The sequence below is a fragment of the Oncorhynchus nerka genome, linkage group LG13 (assembly GCF_034236695.1).
Source record: "Oncorhynchus nerka isolate Pitt River linkage group LG13, Oner_Uvic_2.0, whole genome shotgun sequence".
In the NCBI taxonomy this organism is placed as follows: domain Eukaryota; kingdom Metazoa; phylum Chordata; class Actinopteri; order Salmoniformes; family Salmonidae; genus Oncorhynchus; species Oncorhynchus nerka.
In genome coordinates, this window is record NC_088408.1 from 37928447 (window position 1) to 37948726 (window position 20280).

Below are 20280 nucleotides of genomic sequence, written 5' to 3' on the forward strand. Positions count from 1 at the left end.
TTTCCATTAGGATCAACCAACAGATCATGTCTGAACGCCTCAACGAGCTGATTGCAGTAACACATTTGGTGAGTGCTGAGACTCAGTCCTTTGGAAATTCCATGTCATGGAAAATTAACAAAATAAGAATAATGTCATAGCAGAAAATAATTAAAAACTCAGAGATGTTGGCTAATAAATTAGTCACAGTTGTACTGTACAGTTGAAGTCAGAAGTTTACATACACCTTAGCCAAGTACATTTAAATTCAGTAGAACAATTCATGACATTTAATCCTAGTAAAATGTCCCTGTCTTAGGTCAGTTAGGATCACCACTTTATTTTAAGAAAGTGAAATGTCAGAATAATAGTAAAGAGAATGATTTATATATACTCAATTAGTATTTGGTAGCATTGCCTTTAAATTGTTTAACTTGGGTCAAACATTTAGGGTAGCCTTCCACAAGCTTCCCACAATATGTTGGGTGAATTTTGGCCCATTCCTCCTGACAGAGCTGGTGTAACTGAGTCAGGTTTGTAGACCTCCTTGCTCGCACATGCTTTTTCAGTTCTGCCAACAAATGTTCTATAGGATTGAGGTCAGGGCTTTGTGATGGCCACTCCAATACCTTGACTTTGTTGTCCTTAAGCCATTTTGCCACAACTTTGGAAGTATGCTTGGGGTCATTGTCCATTTGGAAAACACATTTGTGACCAAGCTTGAACTTCCTGACTGATGTCTTGAGATGTTGCTTCAATATATCCACATAATGTTCCTACCTCATGATGCCATCTATTTTGTGAAGTGCACCAGTCCCTCCTGCAGTAAAGTACCCACACAACATGATGCAACACCCCTGTGCTTCACGGTTGGGATGGTGTTCTTCGGCTTGCAAGCATCCCCCTTTTTCCTCCAAACATAACGATGGTCATTATGGCCAAACAGTTCTATTTTTGTTTCATCAGACCAGAGGACATTTCTCCAAAAAGTACGATCTTTGTCCCCATGTGCAGTTGCAGTCCGTAGTCTGGCTTTTGTATGGCGGTTTTTGAGCAGTAGCTTCTTCCTTGCTGAGTGGCCTTACAGGTTATGTCGATATAGGATTAATTTTACTGTGGATATAGATACTTTTGTACCAGTTTCCTCCATCATCTTCACAAGGTCCTTTGCTGTTGTTCTGGGATTGATTTGCACTTTTCGCACCAAAGTACGTTCATCTCTAGGAGACAGGACGTGTCTCCTTCCTGAGCGGTATGACGGCTGCGTGGTCCCATGGTGTTTATACTTGCGTACTATTGTTTGTACAGATGAACACTTCAGGCTCTCCCAAGGATGAACCAGACTTGCGGAGGTCTACAATTTTTTTCTGAGGTCTTGGCCGATTTCTTTTGATTGTCCCATAATGTCAAGCAAAGAGGCACTGAGTTTGAAGGTAGTCTTTGAAATACATCCACAGGTACACCTCCAATTGACTCAAATTATATCAATTAGCCTGTCAGAAGCTAATAAAGCAATGACGTCTTTTTCTGGAATTTTCCAAGCTGTTTAAAGGCACAGTCAACTTAGTGTATGTAAACTTCTGACCCACTGGAATTGTGATACAGTGAATTATAAGTGAAATAATCTGTCTGTAAACAATTGTTGGAAAAATGACTTGTGTCATGCACAAAGTAGATGTCCTAACTGACTTGACAAAACTATAGTTAGTTAACAAGACATTTGTGGAGTGGTTGAAAACAAGCTTTAATGACTCCAACCTAAGTGTATGTAAACTTCCGACTTCAACTGCATGTGAGAGGTGGGGGCATTTAATGTCTTCTACCCTGTTCAGATCGGCCAAATGTGGGAGCCATAATAAAAACCAGAACAGCACACAGAGTTAAAACACAACCTCACAGCTCTACTATCACAGCCCAGGCTTAAAACACAACCTCACAGCTCTACTATCACAGCCCAGGCTTAGAACACAACCTCACAGCTCTACTATCACGGCCCAGGCTTAAAACACAACCTCACAGCTCTACTATCACAGCCCAGGCTTAAAACACAACCTCACAGCTCTACTATCACAGCCCAGGCTTAAAACACAACCTCACAGCTCTACTATCACAGCCCAGGCTTAAAACACAACCTCACAGCTCTACTATCACAGCCCAGGCTTAAAACACAACCTCACAGCTCTACTATCACAGCCCAGGCTTAAAACACAACCTCACAGCTCTGCTATCACAGCCCAGGCTTAAAACACAACCTCACAGCTCTACAATCACAGCCCAGTCTTAAAACACTGCGACGTAGCCCGATCCACTGCGCCACACAAGCTCTGCCAGCGCATTTATACGGAAGCCTGTTGCCGCCAATCACCTAAATAGCCATTATTTTACTGTGTAGTTTTGTGTCCCCAATAGCATTCTATTCCCTTTATACTGCACTACTTCTGACCAGAGTTCCATGGAGCCTGGTCAAAAGTAGTTTACTACATAGGCCCTATTATAGGGAATAGGGTGCCATCTGGGACGCAACCATATACATTTCTTTGTCTTGCGTGCAAGAGGAGTCATCCACAGTGCCATCAGTGGGTAATAAAGCAGCCAGGCACTACTGGCCCTAGAGTAGGGGTGTCAAACATACTGCACACAAGGGGTAACAAAATTAAAAACCAAATCAAAATTGTGTAGAAATGATAATGGACCTACATTCATACAGTTTGACTTTTCAGCTCTCTAACTATTAGCTAAGTAAAAGCTAGACAGTCAGGGAGCTTTAAATACATTTTTAAAAACTATGGATAGAGGACAATTTTCTATTACATTATTTTATGGCAAAGAAATAACCATTTTTCAGTGTGGTCTTCTGGACCTCAATGAAGACCAAATGTGCCCCCCGGGGCAAAATGAGTTTGGTAGCCCTGCACTAGAGTGTCCATATGGCCAGAGCCCAACAGTCTGCCTCCTTTGTAATTAAAAGGACATCGTTGTCAACAAACCAAACCTCCAACATGTGGAGTGGTGCTCATGTGAGCTGCAGACCATTATGGGCCCAGAGCAAGAGGAAGCAAACAGAACTTCAAAGAGCTTCTCCTCCTACTCTGGCACTACACTACACCCGGCTACGCCTGGGCCCTGTCGAAATGGGACTGACCAGCCGTTCCACATCATTCAATAGATTGATTCCAAGTATATGGCTAGCTGCTGAATCATCAGTGAGCAACATTAACATCAGAGATTAGGTCTGATGTTTTGAGCTACCCTTTTCTCTGTACTTTTTCATATCGAATCCAAATCTTGAGTTGAATTTTGAGTTCACTAGCTAAAGCATTCTAAAATGGGCCCCAACCACTAATACAGAGGGAATGAAGGGTTCTTTGTGTCAGCTGCCATCTTGACTGGGTAGAGATTAGGCTAATTTGCAAACCCTGCGACGGATGTTCCATACAGGAGTGTCAGACGCAGAATGGTCAAGTGAAAGAGACCATTGTCTCCGTCCACCCAAGTCCATAATAAGCCCATCCATGTGTGAAGCCATTAGTTAGCCTGGTCCAGTCTTAAGGCTTTCTCAACTCCTCTCATAATATACCTATCACGCCTCTCAACAGGGTGAGCAGTAAGTCTAACCTTTACAATGAGGAAAAAGGCAGCGACCATGATCACCTTGACCCCGATTCCTGAATCAATGCCTCTTCATGTAAAGCCAATAAAACCACTGCAGACTAAGAGTAACGCTTAGCCCCACTGTAATGAGCGCATTGTGTTCAGTGAGGCAATATGGCCGCCTGAAGCCTACTGCCCTCCCTCTCGTACATAGAAGCTAACAGCACAGAGTGTGACGTGTCCTCGTCAATAAGAGAGGTTTCTGAGGAGCATGTTGCTTGTACGTCACACACTCATTGAGGGTTAGTCATTTAGTAGAGGGGGGGGGGGGTTCATGCATTTCTGCTGTAGGAGTCAGCAAGACATGGTGGGGTCATAGTAAGGCTGTTACATGACCGTATTACGGCCACACGGGCAGTCACGGGTCATGACTGCAGTCAAATTCCATGTGACCGTTGATTCACTGTAAGTAGGCTTCGCCAAAACTGCGCTCTGATGCCGCTGATGGTCATTAGTAGTCTCCCAAACTTGCTAACGGCCGGTCCCTAACAGCTGGTACTCAGCGATCTATTGTCCCTCTAAATCACTCTGACATCAATGCTTGACGCATGGAATGAAATAAGTGTTCATATAAGCCCATGTTGCGCAACATTTCTATTGGCTATGCAATTGCGCGAGAAACAGAGTTTTGATGGCCTCTATTAAAAAGAGGAGGTTCCCATCAGCTTTCTATAGGCTAGGCCTACGTGTTCTTATAAGCTCAGTCATTGCGCAATCGCGTGTGACAACAGAGTTTTGACTGTCCACTATTTAATAGAGAATCCCAGCTTTCTCATGCCGCTACATGTATTGCTCAATTCTTTAAATTAAGCAAATTACAAACGTTGTAACCTACCTGGCATATTAGAAACGTAACCGCAAGTAACCTCCATTCGATATTCGAGTGCAGCCAATGGATGACATTTGTTTTTTGTGGGCCATTCTATTGTATTAGTAGGCTATAGGTAAAGACCAGATTAAATGGAGAATAGTCTGATGGGTGAGAATATTATCAAGTGCTTGTCAAATTGTGAACGAGAGACTGATGAAGTGTGTGCAGCCTGCGCAAGAAACAGAGCAGAGCGCTTCCCTTTCATGCAACGTTTTTCAAATCATCATTGGAGTCGCATCATGCAGCCTTCGAATGTATTTCAAATGAAAACATAGCCTAACATTTGTACCACAACGTAAGTTGCATAAATAACTATAAATGAAGCATATAGGAGCACCTATTTCGTTGTTAACTGCTCAACACAGAATAGCAGCATGTGCACACTCCCTTGAAAATTGTTGGGGAAAAATATCCTTTCTATTTTATTCAGCTATGTTAAATTGTATTATTCTTAACATTAAATAATGCCAAGGCAAATCTTGCCTGCTGAATGAAATACCATAGCCAGATCAGGGCTTAACATAAGGATGACTCAGAATATGCTATTCTGTTCTTTTGAAATAGGCTATATATCTTCACACACACACACACACACACACACCCTGCGGCAGAGTACTCCTCCACCATAGTGAGTATTGAGCTGCAGCAGCAGCCACAGAGGCAGATCATAACCTCTCAACCACGTTGACTTCCTGAGTCAAACAAATAAATCCAGAGAAAACAGAGACGAACAGCATAACTAAGTCCCCTTGGAGCCAAACATACATGCCCTGCATGTGTGTGCTCGTCCATCAGCCCTGCCCCCACCCAATAAGGAGGGACAAACTGAGGCAAAGTAAGAAGGGGTTGAATGAGTCAGAGATCATTAAACCTTCTTGCCCTTTCTCCTCTTTCATCTGCAGAGAGAGAGAGAGAGGAAGGAGGAGAGAGGGGGAGCTTCAAAAGGCCCCATGCTGTAACTCTTGATTACATCCATCTGTGGCAGTCCTCCCTTTATTGTCCGTATCTACCCTCCCACCTTTCCATGCCCTATGCCTGCAGGTTAGAGGGAGAGAGCCCTGCTAACCTGGCCCAGTGGCGTGAGACCGTGAAGAAATCATTGACATGGGAGCAGCAGGGCAGAGAGACTAGAGGAGCTCTTCTCTATGTGAAGGAGGATGAAAGGCTGCTGATAGTGGTGGTGGCTCCCGAAAGCGAAGCGCCTCACCGAGACACTTTTGATGTTTCCTGGAGCTGACGTCTCTCGGCGGGACTAATCTGCGTCAGTGCCTTTACATTTTCTGACGTCTTATGTTTCTCCACTGCCTCTGCACCTCGACATAGCGATAGCGATGGGGCAAGAGGGAGATGAGCTTTACAAAGAGGCTGGCAATTATGAGACTGAGGCTGGAGAATGATGTGGTTTCCCCTTCTTGAGGTGAATAGCACATGACCACAGAAGAGCCTGTCTGTAACCTGACTAGAAGGTTAAAGTGGAGTCTAGTGTTTTAGTCTGTCTGCTGAGGTTTTAATGAGCTGTTTCTCACAGGAAATAGTACCATTCTGGAGAGGGCCGAGAGCCTATTTTATATTGGGAGGTATAGCAGTGGTCGCCAACCGGTCCATCTTCAAAGCATTCCTAGTCTATCACCAAACATTTATTTTCTGTTTGCTCTCCTTTTTTAAATGTTATTCATGTTGTGCTGTTGGCAGTAGGGACACTTGATTCAGAAGCCCTGCACACCAAGTGTTCCCATTTTTAACCATTTCATTTGTTTTAAAAGACAATCTCTGACCGAGAGATATGGGGCTAAAATCCAGTCGTATAAAATACTTAAGTAAAAATAGTTGAAAGAACTACTTAACTTAAGTAGTTTTTGGAGGTATCTGTACTTTACTTTACTATTTATATTTTTGACCATTTTTACTTCACTACATTCCTAAAGAACATTTTGTATTTTACTAGGCAAGTCAGTTAAGAACAAATTCTTATTTTCAATGAAGGCCTTAACAGTGGGTTAACTGCCTGTCAACTTGAAGATTTGAACTTGCAACCTTCCGGTTCCTAGTCCAACACTCTAACCTCTAGGCTACCCTGTGTGATGTACTTTGTACTCCATACATTTTCCCTGACACCCAGAAGTTACATTTTGAATGCTTAGCAGGACAGGAAAATGGCCTAATTCACCCACTTATCAAGTGAACATCCCTACTGCCTCTGATCTGGCAGACTCACTAAACACATGCTTCATTTGTAAATTATGTCTTGTGTTGGAGCAATAAAGATTATGCCATCATGGTTTGCTTTATATAAGGAATTTGAAATGATTTTTACTTATACATTTGATCCTTAAGTATATTTGAGCAATTACATTTACTTTTGATACTTAAGCATATTTAAAACCAAATACTTTTATACTTTTACTCAAGTAGTATTTTACTGGCTGACATTCACTCGAGTCATTTTTTATTCAAAAGTTATCTTTACTTTTACTCAAGTATGAGAATTGGGTGCTTTTCCACCACTGCTAAAATCGAGCTCACCTAGCCTACTGCGCTGGCCAATTGGATAGCTAAAATCAGTGCCTACCGCTTCCACGACCCCGGCGACAGCGACGTTTGATACTAGCGTATGTGAGATTTCCTAACTTTTGAAAGCATAACCAGAAAGAGACTGTCAAAGAATACAGCAAAGAACTGCTGTTTTTATGAGTGAGTTCATGTCTAAGTTTATTCAGCACTGTCAACACTGTTTTTATTACAAAACATAATACGTGTTTCTCTACTTCCACTCGCGCTGCAGCTGCGAGTGTATCGATAGACCAGCGTTTTTTTTTCTTCATTAGCAGCTCGTAGTGTCTACTTTAATATAGAGGAATATTTCACTCTATTGTCATAGGAACAACATGAATTTGTGCATGAGACATGTGGTGCGACTCGATGGAAGATGGTGTCCACTCTCTGGTCAGTCTCACCGGAGGAAAATGAGGAGAGAGCAGGGTCTGTGGGAGGTGGAACTCCGAAATGTCCGACTTGTTGAGTTGTTGAACGGCACGTGTATAACTACAACCAGTTAGCAAGTTGGACATTTCTGAGTTTCCTAGTTCCGGCTAGCATGTCAATGCGGCATAATGGTATCTTCAAAACAACTGGGAAATCGGATCTGGAAAATCACAGACTTCCAACGCATTCCAGTGTATTCAAGACAACTGGGAACTCGGAATAAAACGAGAACCGACTGGGTGAAAACTTTTTGAATGGTCATCCAACTCAGAATTCCAAGTGGCAAACTCTGCCATCTTTCTAGAGCTCCGACTTTCCAACCTGAAGATCACGGACGTCATGATTTTACCTTTGATTTCAGAGTTCCCAGTTGTCTTGAAAGCACCATGACCATCAGATGCAATTACCATCAGTCCAGTAAAAAAAAAAGGACTAATTATTTGCAAATTACTTCAATTTATGCTCAGCTTTGCCTTCGCAAGTGCTAACACCAACGGATCTATTTTGTTATCAAAGCTTGAGTTTTGAAATATAATATGGTTTGAGAAGACCAATATTGTCAGGCCAGGCATATAGCCAATATGCTGTGATAATGTTATTAGGCCTATAGCGCAAACCTCATTACTACAGAACAGTTTTTATTAGGTTAATGTTCAATTTTTTAAAGCAATGTTTTAACAAGTTCTGAGCGGTAGAGCTCGGGTTTCTTTTTGACTGTGAAAGTGATCTTGACTCAGAAAAGGTTGGTGACCACTGCCCTATAGCTATTGGGGTCTATAATGAATTGCTTCATTAAGATTGCACAGGGGAAGGAGAACAGCGTGTGGAGGGAATATGCCCGACCAGGAGCATCAACATAGCGTGCAGCTACAATAGGTTAGCAGTTAGTACCACCATTACCACAGCCTAGCCTGCTTTGTCCCAGGCTCATCTGATTTCCTGTCAACCACGGGGGAACAACAACCGTTTGAGGGTTAACTCTGACATTTCAGATTTCTATTTCCAAGCCCACACCCCAGCTAATCGTTGAGCGTGAGAGAGAGGTCAGAGAAAGGAACGGATAAAAACAGATAATTGGGGGGTGGTGGGAGGTCTTCACATGGAACAATCTCGCTGGAATGAGTGACCCGTTTTCAGATCTCACTAACCGTCACCCACACGCAGCACCGACAACAAACTCACACTGTTTTCCACTGTTTCACTCAGACTGCGACAGTGTGGGTGGGTGGGTGGGGGGGGGTGTCTCTGTACCATGGTGCCATGATGACACCACTGCAGAGCTCCTGATTACTCCAGCATGTCATGTCTAACCAGGCAGACAGGCACCACTACATTATACACACTGACTCCCAAATGGCACCCTTCCCTACACAGTGCACCGCTTTTGCTCACCATGTAGTGAATAGAGTGCTATTTGGGACCTCTTGCCACAATCTCAACTCAGACCACCGGCGTTACAGCCACATCCACGCACGACTCTTCTTGACCGCATAAGCTCCCGTTACAAACCATCAGCGCCGTCCGCCATGGCTCAACCAGATCATGGGATTACTGTCGATGCACGAGAAAGAGCATTTATATACTGTGACAAACCAGAGGCCTGCATAATGCATGCATCTGCTGTGGCTGCTAAATACCCAGTTGGCTTGATGGAAGCTAAAAGCTGGTTCTTGGAAGAAGAAACCCTTGTGCACCAACCGGTTTCCACTCTGCCACTGCTGAGGAATTCAGTCCCCCCCCCCCAAAAAAAGCTTCCTTTCCATTTATAGCCTGTTGTCCACTTGCTCCGGACTGACCGGCGGGGTTCCCACCACAATACATCCCCTTTGTCTGTCGGCCTGCCCATACCGCACTCCACACACAGGAAGAGGAAACCGCAGAGTGCAGGCCCTTTGACAGGGCCAAAGCATGGCTCGAGCTCTATGCTGATATTCCCAAATGGTCACAAAACAAGTGAGCTCACTGCCAAGCAAAAGAAAGCCACTGTGTTTTTGACTGATATAGACTAGGTCCCAATTGGCACCCTATTTACTATCACTATATAGTGCACTAGTCCCAGCGATCATGATCAAACTGAAAAACGTGTTTCTTAAGAATTCATTTTTTCAAAGACATTGTGCGTCACTTGTGAAAGAGAAACGTTAAGACACTGAGAAAGCGGGATAACTGCTCAGAACGGTTGTATGTATATAGACAGCGAGAACACATGTATGTGCACTCTGTGACACCAGATTAACCTGCTGGTAGGGTAAAGTTCTGGGCCAACCCGCAGAGAGCTTTCGCTTGCAGCGCAGAGAGGATTAAAGTAGAGAGAGAGAGAGAGAGAGAGCGAGAGACAGACAGATGGACAGAGTAAGAGAGAGAGAGAAAGAGAAAGAAAGGGTAAGAGACACATACAGAGAGAAAGCGAGAGACAGACAGATGGACAGAGTAAGAGCGAGAGAGAGAGAGAAAGTCAGGGTAAGAGACAGACAGACAGAGAGAAAGCGAGAGAGAGCACAGCCCGCTGGAATCCCATTGGAGTCAGGTCACAAAGTCAAGCCAAAACATCCTGTGCCTTGTTTTTTTTTACCCTACAGGTCCCAGACAACGTAAGACTGAAATAAATGGGGATACTACTGATTATCTCCTTCCTGACTTGGTCACATGGGATTTGAGGTGCACTAGGAAAACCACAGCCCCACTGCCAAGCTGGGAGACACATTTGCTATGAGTGCTGTGTATAACATCCTACTTGTAGAGGTTGACAAAGACAGACAGTGTAGCTGTGGACAGCCTATAGCACAAACTTCAGAACAGCGGTTGCCAGCTGGTGTGTGTGTGTGAGCCTGGCTGGTTTGAGAGCAGTAATTGCTGTGACAGCGTGCGTGTACGTACCTCTGGTTTCAGCGTATCAGGATATTTATTTACTCCACATGGCTTTGTGCAGCGCAAAAAAAAAAAAAACAAAAAACAGAGGCCCTGCGGGGAGAGAAATACATTTCAATTATTCATTTATCGCATTCAATGAAACATGACTATCAACAGTGTGCGCCAGCCAATGTCAGTTACTGTATCCTTCACTCCAAAAATTGTATTTCTGCCCCGGCCCTCAGAGCGAATGGTAGCGACAGGCTGCGCTCTGTTGGACAGTGACCTCAAGATCTGCCCATTGGTAAACAACAGGTTGAAGTGAAAACACACTCTCGTAGGCAGCTTAATAAAAAATAAAAGTCTGTATGATGGCCTCTTTTCTCTCTGGCATTTCCTGGATTTGGGGGGGATTCATTCAATGTTCTGAGCTGAAAGAGTATTGCCTGAACGAGAGTGGTTTTCATCAAGTATCCTTCAATCAAGAGCCTCATACAGGTGTTACCAAGCTTTGATACTTGGATTTACTACAGATGATATGCGTGAGGCAAGGCGCGATTTAAGCAATTAACAACCCAATTTATTGAGTAACTTATGCCAACTTGAGTATCTAGGAAACCTTATATTGGCTTCATAACAGACAGAGACCACTTCAGCCTTCCAGTAGAAATCACAGCAGTAACTGATCAAAGCACCAAAAAAGCATACATAAATTCATTAAAACTGAGATGGCAAGATCTGAAGAACCATAACTCTGTTTTGCATCTACTACCCCCAAATGCATTCACACATAAAGGAGAACAGCCAATGTACTTGCACATAAATCAATCTCCACTTGAAACAGCGAGCAACAAATGCACCACGCCCTGCCAGCAGTTTGAAACACTAATGTTTCAACAGTGGAGTCATTATGCCCATAGGGACAGGCGTTAGCCACATGGTAAATTGACTAAACGCACTTAATCTACAACAGCAATGATAACTCATAAAAACACACAAACTTGTTCTCTAAGCAGAGCACTGTTATGATGCATCTGATGCATTCGATCTGAATCTGTTAACGGTTTGTGACTTTGCTGTAACGGGTATGAGAATAAAAGGTGAGATATTATTTCATCTCTGAAGTTTGGTTGTGTGTAATTCCCCAGTTTGTATAGAGTCTATATATTCTGGCTTTATTGGAGCATGTGTCATGTCATTAACTGGCATGCACGTGTACACACATACACATGCGCACGCACAAACAGACTTCATTCGTACACCCCATACTGTGATACAAACACTTTAGGAACAGGATTTTTCAATTAAAAAAACTCACAAATCAGGCTAAAAGGAATAGATACTGATTTAGATAGTGAGGCCAGACGAAATTGATGGGCAGAAAATATGAGAGTTCCCCGTTGTGTGAGGCAGCTTCAGTAGTTAATTACCTCTGTCTGACAGTGGCTGGCCACACAGACAGACAGACAGACCTTGCTGGCAGAGAACAGAGAATGGGCTAGTAGAGACAGGCAATAATCATGTTTGACATTCTCACTCCTCCTTCAGACTTTCCTTGACCCATACTGTTGTTCTGGGATGGTCATGACGTCACATATTGGAGCCATTCCATTATCCTGCAGATATCTATGGCTGAGATAGCTATTCAAAGGCTGGTATTTAACATAAAGGATTAAATGGCATGCAAATGTAAAATTATATTAGTTTTTCAAAACCCTGCAAACATTTAAAAGTCTAATTTGAAGATAGAGGGACAAAAAAAAAACAAGTACCCTCATTCAGTAGCATTCTGCTCTGCCAGACACCATTATTGAGGGTTTGCTGAGCGATCATATTTTGGGGCGTACATGTGGAGGAAACATTGGGATTCCCAAAAATATACTGGCAGTGCCCTATGTGTGGAAGTGAAACGGGATTTTCGTCCACATGCGTGCTCCCTTTCTCTATCGAACATAATGGGGCTGAGGCTGAGGCCTGCGGGGGAGAGCATTCAGCCACACACAGATCACATGACTGGCCGGGCACAGCGAGCTCAGTCATTCTTACTGTCGCTCTTTACTGAGTGGAGAGCAGACAAAAGCTACGGCTGATACAGTGGCTCTGCAGAGGGGGAGGAGCTCTCCATTCACAGCCTGCTGGGTAGGTACTAAGCAGGGGCACGTCATATACAGCCTGCGAGATAGTAACCACAGCCCAGCCCCAATCTACATCTATACTCTCGTATAATGCACACCAAGTTAATACCATGGCTTACCTCTAAAGGCAAGGGACTAGTCACTTATCCATTTCAATGGCAGCTGTATCTACAGTATGTCCTTTGACAGATGTGGACTTGATTGACAGGTCAGGAATGGATGTGAGCAGACAGCCTTCACATGGAGGCTCTCTGGCTGCGTCTATTCCTTATATAGTGCACTACTTGTGATCAGAGCCCCATGGAACCTGGTCAAAAGTAGTGCACTATACAGTACCAGTCAAAAGTTTGAACACACATACTCATTCAAGGGTTTTTCTTTATTTGTATTATTTTCTACATTGTATAATAATAGTGAAGACATCAAAACTATGAAATAACACAAATGGAATCATGTAGTAACCAAAAAAAGTGTTGAATGTGAAATATATATTTTTGATTTGTTTAAGATTCTTCAAAGTAGCCAACCTTTGCCTTGATGACAGCTTTGCACACTCTTGACATTCTCTCAACCAGCTTCACCTGGAATGCTTTTCCAACAGTCCTGAAGGAGATCCCACATGCTGAGCACTTGTTGGCTGCTTTTCCTTCACTCTGCGGTCCAACTCATCCCAAACCATCTCGATTGGGTTGAGGTCGGGTGATTGTGGAGGCCAGGTCATCTGATGCAGCACTCCATCACTCTCAACCTTCGTCAAATAGCCCTTACACAGCCTGGAGGTGTGTTTGGGGTCATTGTTCTGTTGAAAAACAAATGATGGTCCCACTAAGCCCAAACCAGATGGGATGGCGTATCGCTGCAGAATGCTGTAATAGCAGTTGATGAACAGTTGATGTTGAGATGTGTCTGTTACTTGAATTCTGTAAAGCATTTATTTGGGCCGTAATCTGAGATGCAGTTAATTGCTGATTTCTGAGGCTGGTAACTCTAATGAACTTCTTTAGCAGAGGTAACTAGCGCTTAATGTTTTTTTGCGACTGCACTTGAAGAAACCTTCAAAGTTCTTGAAATCTTCTTGATTGACTGACCTTCATGTCTTAAAGTAATGACGGACTGTCGTTTCTCTTTGCTTATTTAAGCTGTTCTTGCCATAATATGGACTTGGTCTTTTACCAAATAGGACTATCTTCTGTATACCACCCCAACCTTGTCACAACACAACTGATTGGCTCAAATGCATTAAGAAGGAAAGAAATTCCACAAATTAACTTTTAAGAAGGCACACCTGTTAATTGAAATGCATTCCAGGTGACTACCTCATGAAGCTGGTTGAGAGAATGCCAAGAGCGTGCAAAGCATTAATCAAGGCAACGGGTGGCTACTTTAAAGTAATAAAATATATTTTGATTTGTTTAACACTTTTTTGGTTTCTTCATGATTCAATGTGTTGTTTCATAGTTGATGTCTTCACTATTATTTTACAATGTAGAAAATAGTAAAAATAAATAAGTACCCTGGAATGTAGAGTGTTTATACAGACAGAGTGGAGACAATGGATTACAATGAATGAAAGGTTAGAGTTTAAAGACATTTTGGATGACGAATCACTGTAGCCTATACCCCAATGAGACCTCCCATTAACCTAGCGTTGGGGAAATTTGCAACAAAAGGGCCAAGTTTGTAATTGTCACCACTGAATATGTAACACAATTATGAGATAATGGAATTCCTTCAAAATGACTTGCAGAGGAAGTGTTTGATTATTTTTTTTAAATAATTTATAAACCCATATTACTTCCAGCTCTGTTGCTGCTCTCCCACTACAGTAATTAAAGAGAAAGAAATTAACATTAACAATGGCTTTAGGCCCCTTTGACGTTTACGGAGCTTCCTCAAGGTAAAGCTCCATGCTTCTGTCAATATTGCTTTATCCACTGCAATGACAAGGAATTTAAATGGGGCATATTGAGGGCCTAGGCCTGGTGCTCCAGCCAGGAGGCCGGGGTGATGCCAGGATGAGCAATCGTCTCCTTTGTCGCCCCCCCCCAGCCAGCAGCAGCTGCATCAGCATTGCAGAGAGATGACACTGCAGAGAGGCAACAGAGAGGAGGAGCGGGGAACATGGAGGGCAGACAGGCACTCCTCAGAGACAGATTAACTGCTACCTGTTGTACAGTTCTACTGTACAAGTGTATATCACTATATAGTAGTACAGTAGAGTATGGGAGGCCAGACAGGCACCACTCAGACAATGTTTAACTGTTTCAAATGTGGCACAAATCCAATGTGGGTAAATGGTACCTATATTAGCATTTCCATGCCTCATGTCCAAATCACCCTAAAATATCTAAAAATGTATTGTGTAACTCAATTATGTTACTTATAGAGGATTTGGATATGAAGTGTGAAAATGCTTATATTTGATTGGGTTTGTGCCACTAATGCTAGAAAGTTAGCATTTGAAACAGTGGCCAGGTAAACAAAACCAAAGCCTGGGTTACTGTCGTAGCTTGCTTAGAGGGTAAGAAAACCAATATGTAATTTTGTAATTTGGATGAACTATCCCTTTAACAATGGGGTGGGGAGGTTCTTTATAAAATAATTACCTAGTAGCAGGAACAGCACCATCTAGTGGTCAGAGCCTGGTAATATCAAGATGTAGGATAGCCTATTCATTGATGGAAATACCAGATGATGTAAATAGATTTGACCGGTCATGCTTATTGGTCTATGGGTTGCATAATTTAGTGGAATTAAATTGCCGGGTGTATATATTCATTGTGTAACTTCCATGACTAATTTCTCTGAACAGACAAAAACAAAAATCCACTGAGAATACATAACATAGGATGAAGAAACAATACTCCTAGCCGCCATACTACCCGTCAAACATAGAGAACTGATACTTTCTACCCGTTATTGGGGTATTGGAATGGTGTGTGGAGGTTCCGTGGATGGCTTTAGGCCACTTCCTTGGATTCCTCATGTCGTTTTCATTGTTAGAAAAAAAGTTTGGTCCAAATAGGACGTACGGTACTATAATTATTGAATATTATATGAAATCATATCAATTAAAATGGCCTATTTGGGTGCAAATATATTTCAACAAATAATGAATCTGGAATGCTTATCTTATCGGTTTCTAACTACAGAAACGATTCCATAACAATCTGAGGTGGCTGGTGTCATGGCTTACTGAAATGACATGGAACGACCCATATGCATGACATTAAACACAGCTAGCACATTCATAGGATTAATTAAATATTCATAAAAATGTTAAAAAAAACTTCCTGGGCCACAGACACACAGCAGACTTTTGTTTTCCCTTGAAAATGCAGACATCAGGGCAGCATATCATCATTAATAAATGACCAAACATAGTATACTGTATTCTCTTTTCATTATCTTGTTCAATGGAGAGAGCGCCACCCTCATGATTCATACTATATTATGGCGGGGGAAAATGACACTTTATGTATTTTTTATTTCACCAGGTAGGCCAGTTGAGAACAAGTTCTCATTTACAACTGCGACCTGGCCAAGATAAAGCAAAGCAGTGCGACAAAAACAACACAGAGTTACACATGGGATAAACAAACGTACAGTCAATAACACAATAGAAAAATCTATATACACTGTGTGCAAATTTAGCATTAACACCGGAGTGGTAGATGTGCAGATGATGATGTGCAAGTAGAGATACTGGAGTGCAAAAGAGCAAGAATAAATAACAATATGGGGATGCGGTAGTTGGGTGGGCTATTTACAGATGGGCTGTGTACAGGTGCAGTGATCGGTAAGCTGCTCTGACAGCTGATGCTTAAAGTTAGTGAGGGAGATATAAGTCTCCAGTTTCAGTGATTTTTGTAATTCGTTCCAGTCATTGGCAGCAGAGAACTGGAAGGAAAGGCGGCCAAAGGAAGAGTTGGCTTTGGGGATGACGAGTGAAATATACCTGCTGAAGCGCGTGCTATGAGTGGGTGTTGCTATGGTGACCAGTGAGCTGAGATAAGGCGGGGCTTTACCTAGCAAAGACTTGTTGATGACCTGGAGCCAGTGGCTTTGGCGACGAATATGAAGCCGAGGGCCAGCCAACGAGAGATTACAGGTCGCAGCATACTACGAGAGCATACGACTCAAACGTTTCCAATTGAAAGCCTATTTTGTTAAGTTACATGTCCGAGTCATACATATCACAACATACACAGGCACACAATCTTACCACCCACAATATGTAATACTGATATCATTTCATATGCAAAGTCTTTAGGAGAGAGAAATCGTCCTGCCATTCAACAAAGGACGAAGCATACCCTATATACAATCCAACACAAGGCAATATGAAGTTTAACATAGATTCACAAAGTAATAAAGGGAAAACCCTCGGTTTTCATTTTCTCTTCATTTTCCACAGGAAATATTTTGTGTGCTCTCCCAGCTGCGTGTAAAGCCCCACGAGGATGGGATGGAGATTTAGCTTGTTGTTTCCCGACAGCAGCATATGGCGGAAACCTACTATGAGAACCTATCATTGCTGCCTCAGTACTTGTGCAGTGGTAAGAACATTTAGGCTGGTGGTTGGTAGAATCCATGTACTTATTTAGCAATATAATCTTAAATATAGTCTTGCCAGTTTGCATCATAAGAGCGCCATTAGGACTGCAAAGCTCCTGAATACAGACCTTTATTGAAGATGAAAGGTACGGTACATTGGAGTTTGAGAGATTAAATATGAGAGAGAGAGCGAGATTAAAATAGAAACAGTTCGGGACACTATTAGGGGAATCCCTGGTTCTGTGCTGATGCTCTCAAACCAATTTAAAATTAAAATAAAAAAAACAGCACATTTCCTTGAATGATATGTATAGTCAGTTACCACTTAGTGACACCACACCAGTGTATAGGCTATTTCTGCTTTCACTGTAAACCTCTTTCAGTACCAAGAAATCACTAGTTTCCTTCCCCGGCCAACAAAACCACAAGCAAGCACACACACACACACCAGGGTTTCCATTAGCCAGTAATAATCAGCTTTTGGCAACAAAAAAAAAGAAGAAAGAAAAGCAGATTAATAAAATTGGCACCGGGCAATTGTCCGGGAGAAGAAAAAATCTGATTGCAAAAATAATGCTTTTTAGCCTATTCATTAATGGAAATACCAGTTGATGGAAATACATTTAAACAGGTCATGCTTATCGGTCTATGGGTTGCATCATTTAGTGGAATTAAATTGGCGGGTGTATATATTCGTTATGTAACTTATTTATCACAGGCGCATAGTACAGAGCCTTTGAGAGGATGACAGCGTTTTTAGAAGCCCAATCATCACGCAACAATTCTACTGTAAATGCAATTATGTGTTAAATTGTTTTTGGGCCCCGATTAAAATAAGCTACTATTTTTATTTCTCAACTGGTAATTGAAGTGCGTTTCCCATTCGGAGAGGCAACATAAGGCAGACTTCCTCAGCGCGTCACACACCACTTTGCAATGAGCTGGAGGCAGTGTCCATTTTGAAAACTATGACCAAAAATATAAACACAACACGGAACAATTTCAAAATATTTTACTGAGTTACAGTTCATATAAGGAAATCAGTCAATTGAAATAAATAAATTAGGCCCTAATCTGTGGATTTTACATGACTGGGAATACAGATATGCATCTGTTGGTCACAGATACCTTAACAAAAAAGGTAGGGGTGTGGATCAGAAAACCAGTCAGTAAATGGTGTGACCACCGTTTGCCTCATGCAGCGTGACACATCTCCTTCGCATAGAGTTGATCAGGTTGTTGATTATGTCCTGTGGAATGTTGTCCCACTCCTCTTCAATGGCTGTGTGAAGTTGCTGTATATTGTTGAGAACTGGAACACACTGTCTGGTGAGTACGCAGGCCATGGAAGAACTGGGAAATGTTCAGCTTCCTGAGACACCCTGATCTGTTTCGCCTGTCTTGTGCTCGTCTCCACCCCCACCAGGTGTCTCCCATTTGTCCCCATTATCTCCTGTGTATTTATACCTGCGTTTTCTGTTTGTCTGTTGCCAGTTCATCTTTTCCCGTCAAGTCCTACCAGCGTGTTTTCCCGTTTTCGAGTTGCTATTTTCTAATCCTCCCGGTTTTGACCATTCTGCCTGCCCTGAGCCTGCCTGCCGTTCTGTACCCTTCTGACACTGCCCTGGATTACTGACCTCTGCCTGACCTAAGCCTGCCTGCCGTTCATTTAACATTTACATTTAAGTCATTTAGCAGACGCTCTTATCCAGAGCGACTTACAAATTGGTGCGTTCACCTTATGACATCCAGTGGAACTGCCACTTTACAATAGTGCATCTAAATCTTTTAAGGGGGGGGGGGGTGAGAAGGATTACTTTATCCTATCCTAGGTTCTGTACCTTACTGACATTGGATCTCACCACGGTATCTCTGTGCATTCAAATTGCCATCTATAAAATGCAATTGTGTTCGTTGTCCATAACTTATGCCTGCCAATACCATAACCCCACCATGGAGCACTTTGTTCACAACGATGACATCACCAAACCGCTTGCCCACACGACGCCATACGTGGTCTGTCAAATTCTCTAAAATGACATTGGAGGCGGCTTATGGTAGAGAAATTAACATTACATTCTCTGGCAAGAGCTCTGGTGGACATTCCTGCAGTCAGCATGCCAATTGCACGCTTCCTTTCAAACTTGAGACATCTGTGGCATTGTGTTATGTGACAAAACTGCACATTTTAGAGTGGCCTTCTGTCCCCAGCACAAGGTGCCTCTGTGTAAGGATCATGTTTAATCAGCTTGTTGATATGCCACACCTGTCAGATGGATGGATTATCTTGGCAAGGGAAAAATCTTCAGTAACAGGGATGTAAACAAATTTGTGCACAATATTTTTGCATCTGGAACATTGTTGGATCTTTTATTTCAGCTCATGAAACACGGGACCAGACCATTACATGTTGCGTTTTATATTTTTGTTCAGTGTAGCTACTTAATTTTTTGAAACCTGAATTTTTTACTACATATTATGAGGCAGGTTTTTACCTTGCGTCATAGTAGCTTATTCAAAATCCGACCATATCCGTGGAGGCAGTTATTGTATAAAAGACGTCCATATGCCATTGAAACCATGTTCTATTGGTTTAACTGTCTTTCATTGTCCGGTATCCAAATTCATATGTAGCCTGCTGCCTTGTGCACATTGCTGCGCTAATAATGTGAAGAAATAATAGTTGATCAACATTTTAAGCCTTTAAACTTTTTTTTTTTCAATGTATCCTAGGCCTACTGGTTGTATGAATTTGAGCTCAGTAGTCCCACAACTGTCCCAGAGTTTGTTTGGGCCATTTCTTTCTCGACAAGCTGACCAATAGAATAGGTAGTATAAAAGTTTATGGGGGAATAGTATATTCTCATAGGTGGCGCGTCCATAAGGCTAGGTAGGGGAAACTAAGCTTTCCCTAAGTCAATTGAATTAAACTGCCAAAATTATAAATCGACAACGTTGTTTTTATTGATCTGTTTGTTTGTCAGTGTCAGCAGAGTAGGCTATCCTGTAATTTGTAGTATTAAAAAATATTCTGCTAAAACGTCTCCAGTCATATGAAATGTGTTTTTCCCCATGCAAAGAAAGAATAAAAGTATCTGATATTTCCTATAACCCAAGCCTCTACGTTATGTGTATTCAGCCATGGATTGAACAGTCTTTTTTTGCAAACAGTGATTGAGTTATATTATTAGCCTAAATTATGACTATCCAATCTACTCATCACATAAGTCTACAAATGTGATGATGCATGGAATG

At 42.3% G+C, this 20280-nt stretch overlaps 1 protein-coding gene across 4 annotated transcripts in view; it reads right to left on the reverse strand.

Annotated features, from left to right (window-relative positions):
• The window catches only part of LOC115139501 (tyrosine-protein kinase Fyn-like), a 67050-nt gene that overhangs the window by 38895 nt on the left and 7875 nt on the right, over positions 1–20280 (reverse strand). For 3 of the 4 annotated variants that reach the window (XM_029676988.2, XM_029676987.2, XM_029676985.2), the window contains exon 2: positions 10361–10444. The exons of the other annotated variant lie outside the window; for it this stretch is intronic. The gene's annotated coding sequence lies outside the window, so the exon portion shown is untranslated. The remainder of the gene's footprint in view (positions 1–10360; positions 10445–20280) is intronic. 4 annotated transcript variants of the gene reach the window in all.